The sequence below is a fragment of the Parus major genome, chromosome 3 (assembly GCF_001522545.3).
Source record: "Parus major isolate Abel chromosome 3, Parus_major1.1, whole genome shotgun sequence".
NCBI classification, from domain to species: Eukaryota; Metazoa; Chordata; class Aves; order Passeriformes; family Paridae; genus Parus; species Parus major.
In genome coordinates, this window is record NC_031770.1 from 17,929,828 (window position 1) to 17,936,539 (window position 6,712).

At 40.1% G+C, this 6,712-nt stretch overlaps 1 long non-coding RNA gene across 1 annotated transcript; it reads left to right on the forward strand.

Moving 5' to 3' along the window:
- Positions 1-232: 232 nt before the first annotated feature.
- On the forward strand, positions 233-1,940 carry LOC117244004. The gene is made up of 2 exons (XR_004496286.1): positions 233-367; positions 1,772-1,940. It is a non-coding gene; the product is annotated as an uncharacterized LOC117244004 (long non-coding RNA).
- Positions 1,941-6,712: the final 4,772 nt, after the last annotated feature.

Consider the following 6,712-nt stretch of genomic DNA (forward strand, 5'->3'; position numbering starts at 1 on the left):
GTTTACACATGTGTGTTTTCATACAAGAGTATTCCAAGGAGTATGAGAAAGAGAGAGAGCAAAAAAGAATGCTTGCTAGATAGGCAGGATTTTTTAAAAATAGAAATACATTAATTTAATGAATAAAGCATTGAGTGTGCACTGTAGGCCTTGTGTTTTTAAAGATTTAGAAAGCTAATATAATATGAATCCAGCCATATAATCCTGTGTTCAAAAAATGTGAAATAATAATAACAATGTAACCTCATCCTCTGCATTTCCTCATTTCCTTAGGGCCACAGTTTCAAAAGGACTTAAAAAACATAGCAACAACACATTCCAACACTTCCTTCTGCTTATGGGAAAGCACCCTGCCCTCCAAACCTAGGTAAGTGTTGACGTGCTCCATACCTCCAGCCCTTTCCTCCACAAGCTGTCAGAGGAATGGGTCACATGTGTGTGTTACAGGGGTCAGGTCTTTATTTCAGTTTTTGGGCCTGCTCCAGCAAGCACTGAGAATTATTCTTGGGCTTTGTTATCTGAAGAGGTTTCAGGGGTTTCCACTGAAATACTGTGTGGTACTTACCACTGCTACCAATAAGGTTTGGGGAATCGAGCTCCTTTGCAAATTTGGATATTAACCTGCCTACACAAGGGTGCATTTCCTTTTAGACTCAAAGGCAGCCCTCAGCTTGGTCTTTTAAATGACCTGTGAGGGCCTCATCTTGTGATAATACCACACTACCTTCCCCAGGCAGATTCCTGTATCTGCATGGCTGCCTTGGGCTCTTTCTGGGCTTGTGGACGACCTCAGGGATCTATCAGCATGGAGCTTGCTGGAAGATGGATGGCTCAGAGAAAAGTGAGGGAAGAGTCAGACTTTGTTGGAAGTGTTTAGCAGCTTCTCTTGGGAAAGCTAGAAAAAGCCCAAATAATTGACTGGAGCAGGAGCAGGCATGGTCAGACCTCTAATGCACACTCTGACTAAACTTGAAGGGTCCAGTGGACCTCAGTAAATCATAACAAAAGTGCTGTCTTTCAGTAATGATCATGGGCACCTCTGCTTGTGCTGATTACTTTATTCATGATTCTTGGATATATTTATGGGTTGCTTTGGGAGGAGGGGGGGTGGGTTGTGGCCTTGAGTAAACTGAGGCATCAGGAAGCCTTTGGCAGCTGATTCTGTGCAGATCTGGATCTATAATCTAACAGTTCTGGTCACTAAATAGACAGCTGCTTCACAGTGCCTCCAGAGGGGAAAAATAAAGTATTTAAGCAATATAAACTAAATTGTGTTTATTGCTTTGGTGGTTTACTCTATTTGAAGATATTTGGATCTGCTTTTCGCCTGAATTTGAATCTTCTAGGGCAGAATCAACTCCTTTCCAATGCCACATTGTTCTTGAGGACTTCTGGAAATTAATTTCATTGGATCCGTTCTTTGATTTTCAAAATTGGGGGATGCAGAATTATTTTGAGCTGTTTTTTCACTAACTAATTTCCCTAATCCTCTGAGGGATTTGGCTATGCTTATGATTTTGTAATAAATGCTTAAAATACTACCCTCAAACAGTTTCTCCCCCAGCTAGGACAAAGCCACACCATCACCACTGCCACATTTTGGTGACTTCAGCAGCACATGTTATGACAGAAGTGCTTCAGTCTTGAGAGTAGCCACTTCCCTATTTTTTTTAATTGTCTCTTTGTGCCAAGAATGTTTGTCTTTCTTCTTCTTTTATACACATGAAACAAAGTTCTCCATTACAATGTGCTTCAAATTCTTATTTTCCAGCGCCTGGAAAATGCGAATTTCTCAGCCCACACTGAAGCCTTCTGGAGTAAAGCTATTTGTGTGCAGTGAGGAGTGCATCATGCTTTGGCCATAACTGGAATGTGCACAGCTTTGTGAAGTTTCTCAGAATGACTCAAAGAGTGGAAGCAAATAAAAAACCACAGAGATATTTGTGTCTTCAATGTGCTTCAAGTAACTGCATTATTACCACAGCATGTCCAAGGCTTCCCATTTTTGCAGATTGCACATTGTCACCACTTCCTAAATAGCTGTGTTTTTTAATTGAAACTTGAGAGTTTTATTTAACAGCTCCTGCAAAAAAACACTTCTCCTTATCCATGTCATTTAGCCAACATCTCCAAACTTTGGTGCCCATAGCAACCCACCATAATCCTTATTAGACATGCATTGCAAGTAACCTCATTTTTAAAGGGAACCAGCTGAAGCATTTGTGAAAATCATACTTTTAATTTCTTTGGTTGCCTGGCTTTGAAATTAGGACCCAACTCATGAGTGCAGTTAAACGAGTTAAACACAGGTGATATGAGACTCTCAGGCTGTGGCAGGGACTGAAATCAGAGCTTTCATATAATTATAAATAAAGCATAAGCTTGAGTGAAGTGCTGGGTTTGAGGTTTTGTTGCCTACAGCTGACACACATGGAACTGAGGTGAGATCACTGTAGGAATGCAAATTATGTGGTTACATCTCACTGGAGGAGGGAAGTTAAGGCATAATTCCCATCAACCTCTCTCAGGATCCCAGCATTGGCACTTAGGTTTGGAAATGCCATTGTGGACATTGTCACATGCTCAGTCATTTAATCCTGAGTCAATGAAGGGAAATGTTTCAGGAGAAGCTGGGAACTATTTGGAATTTTGACATGAGAAACACCAGAGATCTCTTCCCTTACAAAAGGACATGTGTTAAAATTATTTTTTGCCTGTGACAGACCACAGGCTTGCTGCCATCATCTTGAATGCCATGTAACTGGTGTTGGAGGTGGTGAGGCAGACACGCAGCAGGCTGGGTCTGCAGGAGCCACAGCAGCAGCTGGAAATCTGCCTGAGGTTGCTGAAGGCTGCTGTATCAGAGAACCATAGCACTCCTGATATGAGCAATGAACAGCAGTGAGCTGGGGAAGTAGCACATTTTAGGTTTTAATTTTGCAGGTTGAAGCCCCTGCCAAGGTTACAGTGTCAAAACTACAGAATTCCAAAATGTGTCTTAGCAGCAAACCGGAAAATCAATATGCCTTCCTCATTTTCCTGGAGCATGACAGAAAAGCCAGTTAATCAATAGGTGTCTGTCCATTTTAGGGAGCACTGCATAAAATCCTGATGGGTGAAAATAAACAGAGGGAAAATGAGGAATCTACTGTCATGCAGAAGGCACCTCTCTGATAGGAGATCTGTGCTTTGTAAATAGATACAGCACTGCAGACTTGCACTTCAGACCCCAGCAGAAATGCATGTTAAGGACTTGAGTCCATTGAGTCTTCTTGAGTTCATTAGTGCCTGGGAGATCAAGTAAGTAAATATTAAACTGTAAACCCCTGTCTATTTACAAGAAGGCACAACAGTAAATAAAAGCATAGTAAATTGTGAGAGATTGAATTGACAGCACTGGAGAAATCTTGGTTGGTAGCTGTACTTAGGTGGCCACAGTGCTAAGGGTGCTTCTATAACAAAAACCATGCTCAAAGAATCATTAGCAGATTGAAGGAAAATTACAAGAGTGTAAATTATTTACACAATTTTACTCAGCTACCTGTAATGGTGTTTTATAATGAAAATAGGAGGCCAAATTTGATTTCTATATGAATGCAGCTCCATGGATCTGGCTTAGAAGTAACAAATAATTTATCTGAAGATAAATTACAATGTTTAAATTATTTGTTGTTTGCATGGATTAATGTTAATTCACATATACACACTTTCTTGTGCTTTTCACACATTCAACAATGGAAGATTGCAGAGGAAACCAAAAATACAGTCCCTGAGTCAGGCTGCTTCTACCACTGTGTTACTGAAATTTCTAATCATCATCTCATGACAATAGTTTCAAGGGATTTATGAAAAAGTAGCAGAGAATACACTTTTCTGTAATTTACTATTTCCTGTAATTCATCATACCATTTTTTCCCCAAATTGCTTTGACTTTTTTTCAGTGGTATCATATATCACAGTCCAACTACTAGTGACCCTTTTCCAGCTGATATTCTTCTGCATTTGTGCATTGTTTATTCCTGTTTCACTGGAAAGACAATTATAAAAGGTAAAGCAAGAGACAACATGGCTGGGTAGGAGAGTTGACTAGAAGGCTTCCTCTGTGGGGCTTTATTTGGTTTATTAAAAGTTCCAAAGATTTAGTTGGGAACTTTGGGTGTCATGGAACTGGTAAGTAAAATTCTATAGTGCAGGCTGCACAGAAAGTCAGACTAGATAGCCTGCTCATCCTTTCTGCTTTTATGACACCTCAAATCTACATCAAATCTATTGAGACCACTGGCAAATATTAAGCACAGCCCCACCAAGTACATTTGGAATGGATTCACCTTTAAAAAAGCATAGGCAACAGTGTTAAAGCAAAGCAAGTATAAAGGTGGCAACATCAAAAATAAAAGCAAAGTAACAAGTAATATGAAGGATGGCTAAGGTAGGAGTCTGCATTAACTGCTTCACCTTCAAAGCTGATGAGTGCCACAGACTCTCACTTTTTTGAGTGGTTTGTTTAGTAGAAGATGAGAAATAAGAGGATATATTCAGGGGGAGGGGGTGTTGCTATACATAAATAAAAAACAAGCTGCAATTTTATGAGGACAGAAATTGCCATCTACAGGGGACAGCATGAACATATTGAAGGCAGTGTTCCAGAGCTTTTACATTCCCACCCATGGGTTATGATATGCAATGTTAGTACTATTACAGCTAGGCCACTTGAACACACAGATGAAGAAATACAGATCAGGGTGCAATGTTTATCACAGGTCTTTTTCAAATCTACTCTTTCCCTATGTATTTATGTGCACTTGGAACCATTCAGCATTCCCAACAGTTATGTGAGGAATGACTGCACTCTCAGTAATCTTCCTATTGTGGCAGAAGATGATAAAATAATTAACGAGCTATCTGGGAGCTGAAAATTTCACATTCAGTTTCCAGCACTGACACAATCTTCCGGTATGACCCTGGCTAAGTCATGCAATCTTTCTGTCACCCAGTTCTTCATCTGTGCTTTGACTATGTGAAAAAAATTCTGTTTATCTCTCTGAAAAAGCATCTCTACTGTCACACCTGCAAAGTGCATCCTGATCTACAGCAGGACTTATTAATGTCCCTCTGTGAGTTGCACAGCAAAAGTCAGAGTGACCAGAATTCACCCACCCAAAGTTTTTTAGCAACTTGCAAATACAACAAGGCGCTAGTACGGTTCCGAGCTACCACTCTGTGAACTCGTGTCCCCCCTGGTGGGTGGTAGCAATTTGATGAAAGTGTTACCAAGTGTATTCCTAGTTTTTGAAAATAGATTTACTCTAAACTGGAGAAGTTCTAGAAATGGGAAGTGTATTACTGCACTGTCAGGCATGTAGTAATTACACAGCTTGTCAGAGATAAGTGCAGGGGACCAGCTGTGCAGTGCACAGCACTCTGCTGGGTGGAACCAACGTGTTGGAGCTGGGCCACAAAAGATCTCTTTCAAAAGGTCTTCTCTTTGCCCATATTAAAATATAGATAATAAACCCAACAGCTGGAGGAGCAATTCGAACCTTCCTTGGAGTCACACCTTTCTACCAATCATCCTAAGAAACAGCTGGAATAGAAATAAAAATACAAGAGGCCTCAACTAAAGAGGCTGCTTGGAGACCCTGATATGACATCTGAAAAAGGGAGACTCTCCTTTGTTGTCACACTTTTCCTTTTATGTGTTATCTCAACACCTCAGCAATAGTAGAGCAACAGTAGACACATGGACCATGCCTCCATGAAAAACATGAAATAGGAATCAACAGCACACCACTGCATTTCAAAGGCTGCTCAAACCTTTTTTCTGTATTAAAAGGCAAGAACTGGTTTTTCTTTATTTTCACCTCTTCAAAGCTATCCAAGGTCTCTAGCTAGAAACTGGCTTGTCTCCAAGATTATGCGATCCATATACAGTGACCATTTTTTCTTTATTTTTCGTCTAATTTGTGGGATTGCCTGAAGGGTGCTCCCAGTTTCATCACAATTCTTTTGTGTTTTGTTTGTTCTCTTTGAATTGACTGCAAATGTCCACAATTTTTCCTGCAGTGCTGAGCTGTGACCACTCATGGATGTCACACAGAGAAAGTGAGGAGCTCATCCTGCAAGGCAAAGTCACTGGGACTTGAGGGTATGTTGGAGATTTTTTTTTTCCTCCACTGATATGACTTCCCAGAGTTATAGGATGACTGGCTCTATGGCATTAATCTGGCTGCTTAGTCTTTATCTTCACCCCATGACCTAAGCCTGCTGATACACACAGCCGTATCAGTAGACAAATGATATCTACTTAAATGTTTAAATTCATTTAACATCTGAATGTATATTTATTTTCAACATATGTTGCAATGTTTTTTAAAAAATAACTTATGCTATCATTGTCCTTATCTTTCTTTTCACTGCCTTATCTCTTTGTTACCATCATTAATAACTTCACATTTTTTGATACTGAGGGTCTTATGAGTGACTGAATTTCTAAAGGATTCATTTCATATCCACCCTAGAACCCCTCTGTTAGTATTGTCCTCCTTTTGTCCAGAGATGTCCACAACTGTTCTGCTTTTCTTTTGCTTTTAAGTTTTCCCTATCCATAAGGGAGCCTTTTCCACCTCTTGGTGCAACGGGCTATGTTTCCAGCACATCTTTAAATCTAAGAACCTCCAATCTATGTCTAGCCAAAACCCTAGGAGAGTCTCTA